Raw genomic sequence first — 18,163 nt, 5'->3', positions numbered from 1 at the left:
TAAAGTTTAGACGACCAGAGTGGTGGAGTGGTGGAGTAGTGCAGAGGTGTCACGCAAAATGTTGGTACAGTACTCCGCTATCATTTAAGCTTTACAATTTAAATAGTTACTATTATAATAAATCAACAACTTTTAAGTTAAAAATATATCAATTTTTCAATACATTTTGTTTTGTGACGACATGAAATTATAAGTAAAATAAATGAGTTCAACGTTAGGGTCTTCTGAAATGTTAAGAGTGTATTACGCATCAAATTGACCGGGCCGTAAAAAAAAATTGTAAATAATGAAAATGTAGAAAATGCGTATCGATTTATTGGCATGCATGTATAGATATAATAACTGTACAGTATTACTTGCAGTGTATACACTGTACATAACAATATTTGGCTTAGAATAATTAATACTTTAGGCTAAAACCTATTCGTTTTGATCGACAGACGAAAATCTGGTCAAATCATATGTATATAGGTACATACTATACATATCTACGATTTTATGTAAAAGCCCGGCTACCTCAGTCGGTAGAGCACGAGACTCTTAATCTCGGGGTCGTGGGTTCGAGCCCCACGTTGGGCGCCACTGTCGTATACCTATTACTCTGTGGTACACAAAATAATTGTGAACAATTTTCACACTACTTAATAATTTTATTTAAACAAAAACAAACACAAAAAATAAGAATCTCGATGGAGCATTTACAAACATACGGGCCTGGCTAGGGAAACCACACTCGCCACGTACCGTGGTTATTACGTCCTTAAATATAATTTTACAAATTGCCGCCTCAGCTCATTTGCTTCGTTGGCCTATTATTAAAAATACAGAATATAAACAATTTAACTATTTAGCGTAAAGGAATATTGGTACACACAATAATAATATTATGTTATCGCAGTGCGTATGGACTTACACATTATTGTGTCTGCCAAGGCCAAGAAATCGTATTAATATTATCCCCCCTCGTGCGCGTGTAGCGCGACGTGTGTGGCCGACAAAAGGCCGAAGGGCTGCACAATTATACACACAAACGCTAACCCACTCTCGCGTGTGTAGGCAAGCAAAACGTCGTGGGTGTATACGTACGCAGGTATCCCCGCGCGGTTGCTCGTGCATTTTTTATGACTGTTTCCTTCGTCGCTTAAGAGCACCACAAATAAGACCTCGTGGCTCGACGACGACCCCTTACTAAATATTATACGCACGACTCGGGGGGTATTTATATGCATATTGTATACGTAAGAGTACGCACGTCGTAATCGATTTCGGCCGCCGCCGCGTGGGTCACGCGTTTCCCGGTTTCCTCAACCCGCGTTCTCGTAGTCCTTGGTTCGCAGTGGTCGTCTGCCGAAGTGTGAGTGGTTTGTTTTTGTGCGGGAGGGGGGGGGGCGAGGGGGCACCTTAAGACCGTACACTGTATTAATAATTATGGGTACTATACATAATGTGTACGGTGTACACCGCTACATCGGCGTCGGCCGAACGGTCGATCTCAGACGATTTCGAAGTCGACCCCCACTCCCCCGTATTTGTTAAGGAACACATATTACATAGTACACTCTTGTGGTCTGATCTCAAGGGGACAAAAAGTAGTTCAAGATATTAGTTTCATTAAATATTTATAAAATTTAAAAAAAAAATTGAACGATATAAAATACATCGTTTGAATACTTAAAATGCTACGTGATTACCAATGCGGACTATAAAAGATAATAAATTAAATTTTTTTTTTAATCCATCATTTAAGTTTATTTAAGTTTCCAAAGTTGATAACGTAGAAAATGAGACTTTTTCCATTACCTGAAGACCTGTAGTAATAGTTCCAATAACATTATTTTCTCAAAGTCTTTACTCTTTAGTCTTTAAATAATGTTTAGCTAGTTGGATTGAAACTTCGCAATGACTTCCTCTTCTTTTTGTGGTTTGACCTTACTCTCACTGCAAGTATTTCCGATGGTATCTGAAACGATTTCGTTATTTTTCTATGTTTCACACACACGTGTGCCTATATCGTTGACTCTATTATTGTCCATTTCTAAAAACATGTGTAAAAAATTCTATCGTCCAAATATTATAAAATCATCGGCAACAAAATTCTGTTTTATCGTCAGTTTAAACTTATTATTTGCCATTTAACTGTATCGTATAAATGTACTCAATCTTTATACTTAACTTACCGCACATATTTCTGTTCTCACAGTAGTAAAAATATTATATTTTGTGTACGCGAGATAACGAAAAACGTTTAATTTAATACCGAGTCTTTGAGAGTAAGACACTGTTGAGTATAGTATAGTAGTTTCAAGGGGTTTTCAATGCAGTTCGAGGTATAAAAAAGTTCAAGGTTTAATGACTTTTGACGTAATAAAAAATCTACCTACCTTATAATACATTTATTAGAAACAAAGATACAATTAGATACAGATACTTGTTTCGGATTAAGTTGTTAGTGTGGAATGGTTTTTGCTCAAATGAAAGTTATAAAAAACTGAAAATACCGAGCTACATTTTCTGATGATCATTCACTGATTATTTAGACCAGTATCTTTGTTTATCAGTCAGTCATCATCCCCAACGGGAAACAACACACTACGCTTCTATACGCACACAGTATTGTAATGATAATTTATTTTGAAATTTAATGTTACACTCCACTCATTTTTTTAGAACTATACCTTTTAATTGTATTATGTATTTAAGTATGTTTATTATTAATACTCGGTCCGTAGGTTATTATGACTAGAAAATATAAAAATACAGTTTTAAGTGAGTCCGATATTTAGAAGAAAAATATAATTTCAGTAGATCGTAAATCATAATAAAAACAAGTTTAACCACCCCTAATATACCACGTGTCCGTTCGCATAAAGTCCAGGGTCGTTGCAGACCATTTGAACTTATAAGTGTAACGTCCAATTATGAACATATTGTACGCTTGTCCATTGTGATACGATAATAATACATATACGTCTACGTATTATAATATACGAACAGGCGAAAAAATCGTAATCTTATTATTATTATTAGTATAGTATCACGTGAACAAAGCAATAGGTAAACTATTATATGAGGTTTTGTTCGTCTGAAATAGTATGCCCCTCACCAATGGCACCGGTCTCGGTGACTGCCGAGGGGGACGAATTCCCCAGAGCGTTTTTATCGGGAGGGTCAGTGCGTGCGTGCGTGAGTGTGTGTGTGTGTGTGTGTCCGGTGTGGTCGTGACATCGGGATTAACCCGATTAGGCATTTTCATTTTCTATAATTCTTAATGAAAATATATATAAAAAAGGTTTAAAAACGATTCAGCGCCATGTGCTCTGAGGCGGCCTTGGGCATTAATTATTAAGTCTAACAGAACAGTCACTGCGTTGTGACTCACAAATATTCGGCACTTCCAGCAGTCGTAGGATTGATAAAACAGCAGGGCACCCAACTAATTTAATTTCCCATTTCTGTAGGGAATTTTCGCCATTTGGGTTCAATATAGCCCGACACGGTCCAGCAATATATCCCACAAACCGTTTTTTTTTTTTGAAACGAACAATTCTACGGACATCAGCGTGACAAAATAGATCGCGGTGGACAGTACTGGTAAAGGTGCACCATATGATGTACGACTTTTGTTATCGTTATGTCCGAATGTCGAATTATATATAATATAATAACACTCGCGACGCACGTGCATGGCTGCGGGGTGATCCGTCCTGCAACGCGTTACACTGAAATGGTCTCAATCGGTTTTTATGGCATTGAAAAAAACAATAAATTGTTTCGTGTACAGTTCAGAGTGACAGAGTGTACATAGGCGTACCTACACACGTACTCGCAAATATATACTAGCAGAACGAACTAAAAAATGCACTCTACAGAACAATAATGGGGAAAATTGCGATGCCGTACAACATATAGTATTGTACCCACATCAAACTATATCTGCAGACAAACATAATGTTTGTTTTGTATTTTTCATAATCAACATTTTCTTCTGAAATTATAATGGTGGAATGTTAGGTAGGTACATTGTAAGACGTAAGTATATATACCATTCGATGTTCACACAATATTATTATACTCACTTATCGAAATAATATAACTTATTGGAAGTGCGTATAATCTTAAATTCTTAAAACGGGGTCAACGAACTGTTACAGCTCCTTCGCCATACATACATATATAATATACATATAAATAAACTTCTACGCCGAAAACAGAATAATCGCTGTTTGAGTTTACATAAATTAATTTTATTGTCGTACGTATTTAAATGTACAATTTAAATGAGTTATCTAGCGTACATATACAGCAGTGCATCTTAAACTCCAAAAGCATAAATTAAAGTGATATTAACATTGGTACAGTTAATGAAAGTTTACGTTTGTGTGATATAACCATATATATTGCTATTTTACATTGGTCTAGTGCAACGACAAAGTATTTTTTAATAGTATAAAATTATGTTGTCATATAAATATTTTAACAATGCATCATATTTTATGGTAACAAACTACTAGATTATTACACGTTAAAATTGCACTGAGGACACAAACGCGTAAAGAATCGACTTAAAAATGTACTATTGTTACTATTGTACTTTGAGTTTATTTTTCACGATGTCTAAATACACCCAGAGGAGTTGCCAGGATAAAAATCCACGACAAGCTCGGTTGTAAAAAAAATTTGTACAAAATACATATTTTTTTAGGGGAATTTTTAATATATTTTTTTAAACATCCATACATATAAATATCTATGGTTGTTGACGGTTCACGGATGCACGTTTTTCCTAAAAGCGCTTGTGAATCGACGATTTGTTTTGCGTTTATTTATTTTATTTATAGATAGATGCATGGCACATAACACAAATTATGATTGATATACTGTCGTCTGTCATACAAGTTATAACTACGCTGATGCATTCACATTTCAATCGGTGTGCTGAAACAAATAAATCAATGTACAATAATTTCTTGTTTTTCAATTAAAAAATAACCATTTTTTTTACATACCTAATGAGGATACAAAATCAGGTTAGGCTCGGGCCTACCCAGGCCTGCCCGCTGGAACACGCCTCTGAATACGCCCATGGCTTTCCGGTTTTCTCGTATTTTAAATCATACACAGGAAAGCGGAAAATTATGGTGGGCCACCTGTATAATGTATAGTTATAGTCTTCTTCGAACCTCCCGTCGTAAATTAAATAATATACACACAAGACCGTAACAACACGAGAGAGTCTCCCGCCCACTTCGGGAAACTGTTTTCTAGTTACGACCTTGATTGCGACCATCATTATTATTATAAACGTTATAATTAATAATATTACATGGCGACGAAACCAGTACCTAACTGTATTATAATACCAACGCGGTTGCTGCTCCCATGTATCTCGAGGCCGATTTAAATAGCGACGTCTTATCTCGGAACAACTTCTATGCCAGCTTGTATGCCTGGGCGGCGTGCCCGACTCCACAAATCACAATGTATATGTATAAAATGTATACACATGTATGTCTGTGCATTATGTCGTATACGACTTGCGGGCGAAGGGAAAGTGTCCGCCGCCGTTTAACCGCCAAAAACGATAAACTTCGGTTGTATTTTCAAGCGCGCGCAATGCCGGCGGTCAAGTCGAACGTCGCTAAAACATATATGACCGTATAATATAGGACGTTGTACACAATATTACGATACGAGTACCTACGAATTTATCATATCGTTATTATAATCGATAATCGTGGCCGCTGGCGAACAATTAACGTTTTGATTGTGTGCTGCAGTCAATTAATGACGTATAGTACGCACATCATTGGACTGCATTCCCATACAGGTAGCGACGGAACAGACGCACCGTTGACATTTACACATAATATATTATACACACGGCTGTCGGCTGTCGCTAGAGATGATAATGATATGTTTATACGAGCACTTATAGAGAATAGGAATCATTGAATTGACAACTGACTGCAGTCGACATTATGACAATATACGAGTACGCTTACAATCGTGTACAATCGAAAACGATCTCAGTATCAACTGCAGTAATCGAAGGTAGACGATAAATTAATATCTATATAGTGTTCAGGTATATTTATTTATTTATGGGTCAAAAACTTAAAACTCAATTACACGGAATTATTAACTGTATGCACAGCATTGAAATATGAATTTAGAACGAGTTTATATACTTCGTATTCATTTGGGACATCATCAGCAGTGGACATCATATTCTGCTGATAGGAGTAGCTAATGCATTATTTGATTCACGTATACTTACTATTTAGGCACACAAAATATTGTATTAGATAACCTAAACCTAAACTGAAGAATAATGAATTTAAAAAACCTAACACATTATAAATCCATTAGGAAGTTTAAACAAGCATATTAGATGATTTATTTCCGTTATATTTAATGAGTCCTGAATGTTAATTGTATCCAACAATGATTCATACGAATAATGAAGCACACGACTAATGTATAAAGTTAAATTTATAAGCCAAGAAACGATTAAAAATATATTGAACATTCCCTACGCCTTGAATATGTGAATTTATGTACTGAGAATTTTGAGAAAAAAACTATTAAATTGTATTCGAGCTAAAGACACAAATAGAGTATTTAATGTATTATGAATTATGATTTTTGGCGACTTCTAACAATGAAATATAATATTTAAGAAGATTTATTGATACTATATAGAGAGTGTTAACGAAAAGAAAGATTCGATTCAATATTATATTATGCCAACCATAGAAACACGCAACAATTTATAAAAAAACATAATGTATTTTACATTTTATGTTATTTACCTTTAATTTATAATTCGAACCAAATCAAAAATAACCATAAGCAACTATCCAAACGAAACATTTTAAAAATCATGCGAAATCGAAACCTTAATTGGAACTGATATTAGGAGGTAGATGTTTGTGTTGGTGCTTACTGCTAATTTTTTTTTTAAATAATAATAATTTTTCTGCCAAAATACAATATACAGCAACAGGAACTCCACTATAGGAAATATAACAGTGTTATATTTATTTAAAATATATGCGTTATGCGAAATAATATTATATATACCTTGTAATAAAGTTTCGTTTAGTTGTAACGTTTTTTTTTACGTTTACATAACAATGTTATTTTTCATTTTAAAAGCAACGAGTGAGTATACATATTTTTATGTACTTCGGTTAAAAACGTTTCACAAACATTAAAGTCAGAGCTATAAATAATGAGCATTGGCCTCTATTTTGCAGTATATAGTGATATAATTAACTTTTTTTCTCTTTAAATAATAACTGGGCGCTCATGTTTATGCAGTTCAACATGAAAAATCGGAAAAACGTCATCCGTATCGTTTCTCGCCATCAGTTTTTTTCACTACTATTTTCTTAATTTTTTTTTTTCAGTGGAAATCAGATTGTGTTTATTCTGCACGTTTACGTGTTCCGATTACAAGATTTTCCACATAATGCTCAATAATTTATTTAATTTTTTTTTATTTTTTCCCTTATTATTTATGTAAAGATTAAACATTTATGTGTAGGTACACGCGTTGATTTTGATTGACGGAGCGGTCGAGGGGAGGGTTTATTAATAACAATATAAATGCATCCGTCGTTGAGCATGTACGTCATAATGTTAAATTACAAATTATAATAAGATAAATAATAATAACCCCTTCCAGAAAAGCCACGAGATTTTTTTTGTTTTTAAACTTTTTACGCGACAAAAAATAATTTTAAGACAATAGACCCACGCTTGTATACGTATATTTTTATACATACTGCACTGATGTTTCGTATTCTTGTTATTATAGTGTAATACTCTGATTCTAGTGCATTGCACTCGTCATTTATACTCTCAAAAATGAAAAAAATCACAACGACCCCGCAGCGCGCTCATGGGAATTATTATTAAGCTGAAGGTTTCCTCGTCGTTTTCTGTCGACGCCGATGAAAATCATAATTATAATTATAATATTGTTATTATTATAAACACATAACAAGTGCGACTCATCCGTAAGCAAAACGCGTGGAGGCTGCATCAGGAGAGCTAAAGGGCTCGCTGGTGGAGGCGAAGAGATCAATTAATCACGAACCTCTTTGCGTTCACGTAGAGCAGGTAACATGTACCGTGGTTATATGCGTTTGTGTCTGTGTGTGTGCGCATCTATATAATATTATGTATATGCGTATAATACAATATAATTATATAACAAAGGGACTTGTGGCGTAATTTAAATTAGACAGCCGCCGTCGAACCTCCGCGGCCCGAACGCTTCCGCGGCGCAGAGGACACAGCGATTGTCCTGGGTGAGTGGGTGAGTGTGGCGGGTGTGTGTGCGCGGTGTGCGCGGGTGGGTGTACGATATTTGCGTAGTGCTCGGAGCGCAGTCTATCAAACGGCATCGGCAGCAGACGGATCACCGTTATGCCACCATCATTATACGCACTCGCTGCTGTATTATACGTCTGATCAACAGCAGCACAGCATCCGGATATCCGCCACCCCGGCCGGTGAGATATAATATATTGTAATGATTGAGATAGGCCGGCGAGTCACGCTCAATCTGTCTTTTGTCTCGAGTAGGACTTTCCGCGGTATTCAATCATCGTGTATAATAATATTATAGTCCCTCGTCCCGCACTAATCACACACACCCACTGCGCGTTCTCACTCCTCCTCGCGTTTACCCTCCCGTCCCGTTCTGGCCGTCCCCTCGCCCGTACCGCCATCGCCGCGTGATATAAAACTCCGGGCCTTTGAAACACGCTGCAGTTCAAAAAGGGATAACGATCGACGACTGCTGCAGAAGGACCATCACCTAGTGCGGCGACCGACACGCGGCTGCGAAAAAAAAATCAAGTGATAATGGGTTTAAATTAACCGAGCATATTAACCCCACGCCGTCCTCTATATTATATCGTATTCATCAGCCTCGCGATGTCTTGTATATACCGTATTCCGATGTATAATAATATACACTTTGCAGTTCCGTGCGTCTTTGATCCCGGATATTTTCCGGGGGAAAAAAAAAACCCAAATTAAATAAACGAGAAAAAACGTAAACCCGACCCCATTTCGTCATCAACCCTCCTGGCTCGTCGTCGTCCCTCGGGACCTGCAGGCGAATGAGATCTCGCCGTCCTATACATACATACGTTTTCGTTTAGCGATCGTGATGACTCAGTCTCTCGCTCCGTCGTGTTTGTTTTTCGTCTCCTGCAGCCGATGGTCCACCGCTCCGTATTTCTGCAGCTGTATATTATTATATATATATATATTGGGGGAGACCGACGACCTGCCAATGGCCACCCGCAACGACCGTTTGATGTTTTCATCTTAGTGCTATTACATTGATGAAGTGCGACAGCGACACCGACGACGACCTCCGCCCCGTTTTTTTTACGATCCTTTTCACAAACACATATTCTAAACTTAGCATCGATCCCACCCTACACGCCAGCAATCGATGTATTTCGCAGTCGTTCGTCGTATACGGTATTTAGCGTATATATAATTATATATTCGCTGGTTGTGCTGCCACCACCACCACCCTTTTTGTATACAGACGAGGGCCTATTTGACACGTCGTGCCCGATTTTTTTCACGTCTCTAATTCGGTCGAACGATTTATTCTGACATTATCCTCGTCGAATACACTGTTGCCACCGCCCTCCCAGCCACGTGATGTGCGTCGTGGATAAGAAGATAAAAAAACACTGTATGCACGTACGAAAATCGGGCATCGGCAGCAACAGCACCAGCAGCCTAGGAGCAAAATCGATCCTGGCTAAGTCTCTCAATTACAGCACCGTGCAGTGCACGTGGTTTATCATGCGAAATGAGCATAATCGAACCAACGACCGCTGCGGAAGTGTAAACACGAATGGGGTTATGTGCACACACGATACCTACTTATATATAAGTAATATATTTGTCTTTACGAATTAATTTATCGTTATGACCGTCCTCCTCGAACGTTCGGTTTCGCGTTCGTACATATTTCGCATACATATTATAATGCATAGGTCGGAATGTCGTAACTATATACACGTGATGATGGCATGTGTGTGCGAAAACACACACCGGAGCCCTCGAAGGCTTAGAACTGTATTGCCTAACACGAATAAATACTGAATTTTAAAGCGATTGACAATATTATTGTTTTATGAAATTGTGCAATCCTGGCAATGCAGTATAACATACATATTAATATTGTATCTACCTGCAGGACAAATACAATATAATAACGTCTTGAGATGTGCAAAATGGAAATTACCGATAAAGTCATATAATATTATTATCTTTATCACGTACTGCTGCGTAAAAGTATGATAAAAAAATGTATTATTTAAAAGTAATATTTGTCTCTACGAATTAATTTATCGTTACCTACTCGACAGTCCTCCCCGATAGTTTAATCACGAGTACGTCCTATCTATTTCGTCTGTATAAAATGCATATTATAGGTCACAATATCGTAACCAGGTACCTACGTGGTGATGGCATGTGTGTACACCGGGACCCCTGAAGACATACAGAATTGTATTACCCAACATAAATAAATACAGAATTTTAAGACGATTGGCAATTGTTTTAAGAAAATGTTTAATCCTCTCGATACACTCTATACAACATACATGTAGTTTCTACCTGCAGGGCGTATACAGATAACGTCTTGAGATGTGTAAAATGGAAATTACCGATAGCTATACATTATCTTCATCGGGCACAACGTACAACACAAAAGTATAATATACAAAATACCAATCACTTTAGCTTAATCATAAGTAATAAGTGAAATTGAGGCGAGTGGAAAAAAACTGATTTTACGAATTTCACAATTTTTATACCATAAGTACAATTATTATTAATTTGTATTATAATTGCTAGTGATTAAAACAAATAGTTATCAAAAAAAATTGAATGACGAGCATTTTCAAATATGTTTATTCTATAATACGAAATGGAAGTATAACAATATGTATTATTAACTGTTATACATCGTTCAGAGGTTAGGTTCGTAAAATCGTTTTAATTGAAAATTATTCAAATTATTTTTTTATTATTTGAATACGTAGTTTTCATTTGAATCTTTTTTAAATCGTTTTAGTTTATGAGAAAAAAAATGTCAAATAATTTTCCATAATTACTATACGAAACCATACAAATCGAAGAGGTTTTTCTCTTTTGTTTTACCTTTTATTATTTATGCTTGACGATTATTTAAAAAAAATTGTGAATTTCAATTGCACGAATTAGGTTAATTATACGCACGGTGCCCTAAACTAAATTTCTACAGGGGCCAATAATTTATAGTTACTGCCACTTGTATAGGTATAATATTAAACTTAATTTATTATACATTAATACGCTTTTTTTTCAACGTATTGTGTATCACACTGTTGTGGTTGATTTCAGCATAATATAATATCGAACATGAGCCACGTGCGTGACGATTTCGTATTCAAGTGATGATTACTCCGCACGCATAGTATTTAATATTATAAATTTATAACAAAACGTACAAAATAAATAATGTATAAATCATTAGGTTTTTTAATTGTTACTATAGTGTAGAAAGTATATTTGTAAGACTATAGGTACTTTGTAAATATTGTGAGCATATTAAATTATAATGATTCAATATTTCATTCGATACTTAAAATAGAGCGGTAACTGGTAGGTAATATTTTCAGAAATGTATTAGAACACTTTACTGCGATAAATATTAAAATATATAAAATTAATATTTAAAATTCCCAATGACACAGAGTGATACCTAACAAGTGAACGAGCGTTTTGATAATTTGAAAAAATATACCATGATTTTTCATAATTGTGTTTGTAAAAGCATTTTTGATTATAAAAAAAAATTGCTTTCAAAAGCAAAATTATTGACTCGGCGTTTGGTAGAGGTACCTATACCTAGTATGTTTGTATATTAAACTGCGTATCAGTTATGATTTAGTAAAATACTATGGCAATTTTCAAAAGAAATATCTATAATATTATGTATTTAGTCTTACAAAAAAACGATTTGTCAATATAAACCCCTGGGGGATAACCAGAAACCGATACACGGAGTATAAACGTCAATATGTTTATATTTCAATATGACAAATGACATGCCAATTTTGTGTTGCAGTTAAAAATTTTCGACATTCATATGAAACATGACGTATACCATAAATCCGTAGTGGTATTATTGTTGAAGTAACCTCATACCTTTGAATGCTATAATATGTACGCAGACAGTGTACCTATACTAAAGCACACGATTTTTACGATGTCTGCAATCACGCCATAGATTTTCGCTTTCATGATCTGTTATAATAATTTATTTTATTGAAACGATGAAAAACCAATGAGAAAAGTAGACAATTCGATTTGTCCCTCGTGTTTGCCCGTAATAAAAGTAAATTGTCGTAAATTGTCGAATGTTAAATGTCGTCTATTAGTGCTCAACAATTTTTAAAACAGCTAAATGGTCGTTCCACATCGACCGATGTAATTGGAGCATATTTGAAGCGCATAATATCAGAAGGCGATAATTCCGAATTTTTACAAGGATGTCTGCCACTCATTATGTCAATGATTGTTTTAAATCAATATAGTCTGGTTTTTTTTCTGTAACAGCACGAATTATCTTTTTTACAACATCTCATATTGGTCTGCTTACGAGTTTTAATTTTTCAATCGCTGATAGAACAATTTGCACACTATAATCGTCTGTAATCGATTGTCAATCGTGTATAACTCTATATGAACATTATAAGATAGCGGCTGTAACTTATCAGACCATAAATAACTACTAAATATTTGCTCCACGTGGATCGTCGCAGTTAATTATGGCTGTTTTTGTCCACTGCAACATGGCTTGAAAACGTATGAATGATGAAATGATAAAATATGTTTAAAAATATTTACAAATTAGTGAAATATGTAAAAATATGTAATTATACCAAAATATGTAAAACAAAAGTGTAGCATCATTTTAATAGGAATGATTTAAATCATGAACATTTCTTATCGAATCTTAAATATCTTGTTTTAATAAAAATATGCATTTACATATAAATCCGTTCCCTATACATAATATACCAATATAAAATAACATAATATACATACACCATGCACTCGACCTTATATTCTATGTTGACCGTGACTAAGAGAGTGAACTGTGTATATAATAATATAAATATATATAAACATAAGTGTGTATAATGTATATATATAAATATATATATATAGCTACCCACTACAGGGCGCACAGGGCCATCGCCACTTGTTGTTTATTATCATTCATCCCTCTCGCTGTGCTAGTTCGCATGGAATGGTGGAATGGAAAAGGGTGAACACCCGGACGTATACACACACACACACACACACACACACACACACAAAAGCGCGATATATATAATATAGCTATAACATCGTGTGGGTAACTCGTTGTAAATCTGCGATTATTGCGCGTCCACATTTTTATATACCTGCAGCAGCACGTAATGCTCTGGCAATGAATAACACCTTCGTCGATTCGCGTTGTTATGTTATATCGGATAAGATATTTATTATATGAAAACGGAAAATATTAATACAATATACATGGACGAAAGTGTTCTAATAAGGAGTGATGAATATACAGTAGACACTCAACATTGGCTTGGTAAAAAATATTTTTTTTTAACATATTTTTAAAACGTTTCAAAACTACTCTTTTTCATATATTTCTTAGCATATTTTGTACATTTTTGATTTCGTATTCCGAAACAGAAAATTATTAGGAATATTTCAATTCATAAAAATAAAATTTTTGAAAAGTTAGTTAATAACCGTTAATTTATAAGTATTAATAAAAGTTTAGTTTACCAAAAATGTGCGTGGTAGATCCCTAACCACTCAGCTTATTTAAAATTTAAATACTAAATAATTTTAAGTTACAACTCATGGACCACCACTTGTTCAAAATTTGATTTTTAAAAGTCAAAATACAAATTCTCTGCTTAAATTTTACTACATATACATTTTCAAATGTAATGATTATCTAACGTTAAATGGATCTCTCTATTTATATTACATAATATACAATTTGAGCGACGAAAACAAATTAGAACGTCTACAGCGGTATATTTACATAATCCATTGCTTGAAGTTCGACGCATGACCCGCGCTTTTTTTTCAATCGATTTTTATCTTAATGCTATAATTAATTATGCACAAGTATCAAATCAAATGACATTTTTATAACTGCAATGGGTTTTGGACTCTACGACGACTACTTTTAAACGGTTCTTATTTCGTATTCCAAAGAAATGAATTTTCGTCGTTGTGTACATTTCGATAATAATAATTGAACGGTATTTCATATTTTAATTATATACTAAACTACATAACTACCAACTTCGAAATAACTGCCCTGAATAAACACTGAAGAACTGTAAATCTACAATAAATTATCATCATTGCAGCAAGAGCTCAATGAAGAAATTACCAATGCAAAATAAACATTTTTATGATAAATTAAAATTAGTCCAACAATTTTAAGTATTGCCGCCATTGGATTATTACGTCATAACTTTTCTTTATATTTAATAACAGGTAGATTAATATCTATTGATGCTGAAGTCTTAACAAATAATTTTAAATAATAATAATCATTCAACATTTAGATTAAACAAAAGAGAGCTAAACCTAGATAAATAGGTAGGTTACCCCAATCCATTTATTGTACATAATAACATATTATAATATGTTATTATTATTATTATTATTATTATTATTATTATCTCATTCATTTTTAAAAAACTTTAAACTAGTTGATATCTATTTTATAAACACTGTATTTTATTCTGACGGTTTAAAAAAAATAATATTTTTTTCCATTATGTGAGATTGAAATTATCGGGAAATGCCGTTTAAAAAAAGAAATTCACCTGCAGCTATATAAGCAATTTTAGCCTCTTAGCGGAGCGATGAATGTATTGATTTTACAACGATGTGTGCGTTTTTTTGTCTTTGTGTATGTTTAAATTATTTACAGTAGAAAAAATGCTTTGAATTTCAGAAGTCTAAATTTTAACGAAATCAGATATTTAAACAAAGAATAACATTTTTAGTTATTTTGTTGTAAATTAAAATAAATGTTCGTGGGGATTGAAACGTATACATAATATACTATTATTTATTAAATTTCGTATTATAATATTAAAATATTTTATTCAACGACATGTTTTCAAAACATTTCGATTAATTTTATGCTGTCGCCGATTTATACCGTGAACCAATAGGCGTAAATATATTCACACCGTACTATGGTAAGTTAGTATTGACTAAAAAGTTTATAATAATAATAATAATAATATAGTATAATATAAAATATATGATATACTCATATCCTATTACAATAATAATGTAATAAATTCGATTTTTTGGGCAAAAATTAATTCAACCTATAAAATAAATTACGATGACGGTAATATAATTAATTTGATTTTATTATTTATTTAATTTTTTTTCCGTTAGGATTAAGGCTTCAACAACTAAGTTCATTAGCCTGGTACTGGGGAGGAGGAGGGGGGAATGGTTGGTTCGAACACGTTTGTATGTGTGGCAAGGATGTGTCGCTACAAACCTGGGTGATTACCCATCCGAATGCTAGCAACGACGACCAAAGAGCGTTGCCACAGATCGAGCGTACAACAGCACCTCACGGAGCTACGATTTTATTGTTATACAAAATATACTAGTAGTAGTATGGAGGGCTGTCAGACAGCCTTCGCTCAGAATCGTTTTTCGTATAATACGTATGAACCGATTGAGTTAAAAAATTAAATACCACTGAATAGGCACAGATTTAATAAATTTAACACATACATTGCAGTGGCTTACTGCTCATAATCGAGGTACCATCTTGACACCAGCAACCGTTCAGCAGAGGGGTTCCCTCTAATTCCCCGTCCCCGTTTTTTTTTCTTCGAAAGTCAATAATCTTACCGACAGAAAGAAGCTACAACACATACTTGCCCCTATGATAACGTCTAGGGTTTATCACGACCAGTATATAGAAAAACAAACGGACAGTTCGCGATCGAGTCCGGTAATAACAAAAGTCACCATCGCGTGCAACACATACCTAATAATTATATACCTACGTAACGCGATAAACTTTTGCCGTCAAGTTCTACACATGTACATATACATACATATATATATATATATATAGTATACATTACGAGTACCTATCTGGTACAGTATACTACGTCCGCGAATCCATTCGAATCGGTTTGCAAACGATAATTGGACGCGATTTCCGGCGGAATTGGAAAAAGTTTCTCGGGCAACTACTACTCGGCCATATACACAGTTTTATACGCGTTTAGACGTAAAGGTCGGGGGTACCTACACGCGCCATTATAATACGACGACAGCTGTGCACCGTATAGTGAGTTGTACGTCGCACACGAACTTATCTCACTGCCCACGCATTACGTATTATGGCCGAGCATATATATATATAGGTAGCCAACACGCCGGACATACTTGTTTAACTTCAAACTTGTATTTGTATACACGTACTACAGGTACCTATATATAGTGCAATGTGTGTGTACGAGCAGCACAGCGCCGACACTGTCGGCGATGCGATTTTCTCATTATTTGTTCGCTCTCGTCGTTGCAGGCGTACATCACACATAGTTTGGCGGCGGTCCGTTGTCCGAACACAAAATATAAGCCACACGTCGTCGTCGTCGTCGTCGTCGTCGTCGGTGTTTATCGTATAATATCATTGTAAATAGGGAATTTTATATTGATAATATTATGCTGTTTCGGTCGACTAGCGCTTCGTACGCGTCCTGCGACCATACAAATTATAATACGCGTACGCATACTTAATAGTTAATACCCAATAATATTTTGCTATGTGTGCACACACACGCGGTTGTTCGATAATGTCGCAATAAGACAATAATATGCAAAACAATTGGAGACAGCACGATCGCCCGGCGGCATAATATGTTATATTATATTATCGTCGTTGCTATTTAATATATTTATTTGTATTATTAAAATATTAACAATTACAATAATACATTACCACTGTACTGTCTTATGCAATTACTATATTAAATTTATCAAATGTTCACATGTGGTGAAATGTTCTTGATTAATTACGTACATAGGTACCGTAAATTCGAATTTAAACGTTTAACGAAGAACGTAATGACAATACGAGTATACGATATGTTGACGTCGTTCATAATCTATTATACACTCTTCACGGTCTACATAATTTTTCAAAGATAATTATTTGTTAGGTAAATTTTTTTTTACAATAACAACCGTATTAAATTACTGAAACCGTACAATACCAACTATTGAAATCAATTTTGCTTCAAACTCTATTATTAACAGTGAAAATATTTGATAGTTTTCCAGTTAATTGTATTTCTTCTTCGACTATTGTTAAACCCACCATGATATAAAAATACCTATTTACAGAACAAATTTAAAAAAATATTAAATTATAATAAATATTTGTATTTGACTTACTAAATAACACTTCTTAGGCAAGTTGATCCTAAAATGTCGACACCCCCTCATTCAAATATAGTATTTTGTACACCACCATAAGCACCAAGTATTTTAACGACAACATCGTAGATACACGTTGTGATTTTATAAGTACCCATTTAAAGTTCAGATAAGTGAAGTGGTACTCCTGGGTACCCCACAAAATGGTGATCCACTACTCCGTTCATTTAAACTTTAATTACTTACTTATAACTGGAGTCCGGATTTCTGTGGATTTTTGGTTTTTTTTTTTTGTGTGGGAAGAAACGGCCTAGTATACTGTTTGATGGTAGTAAACATGTCAAAGATTTATCACGCTAAGAATGCATACAAAAAGTGCATATTATTGCATATTTGAATAATGTTTGCATAATTCATGAAAAATTCATTTTTACGCCTCAAATTTAAATAGGTTCCTATTATACATACAAAAGAAACGATAAAACTGTTTATAATACCTGTACGCAAATTCATTATTTTAAAATCTTTTTATTCGGACAAGTGTTTTTGGAAAAATGTACCTGTTTATATTTACTGACCATACATGATAATATATTATTGTACCTATAATTACTGTTGG

General features: G+C 34.3%; 1 protein-coding gene and 1 non-coding gene across 4 annotated transcripts in view; both read left to right on the top strand.

Moving 5' to 3' along the window:
* LOC111041008 (connectin-like) overlaps window positions 1–18,163 on the top strand; it is a 268,864-nt gene that overhangs the window by 238,352 nt on the left and 12,349 nt on the right. The gene's annotated exons all lie outside the window — the stretch shown is intronic.
* Trnak-cuu lies at window positions 507–579 on the top strand. Its single transcript has one exon. It is a non-coding gene; the product is annotated as a tRNA-Lys (tRNA).

The sequence above is a fragment of the Myzus persicae genome, unplaced genomic scaffold, assembly GCF_001856785.1.
Source record: "Myzus persicae strain clone G006 unplaced genomic scaffold, MPER_G0061.0, whole genome shotgun sequence".
In the NCBI taxonomy this organism is placed as follows: Eukaryota; Metazoa; Arthropoda; class Insecta; order Hemiptera; family Aphididae; genus Myzus; species Myzus persicae.
This window is presented reverse-complemented; position numbering and strand designations above follow the sequence as displayed.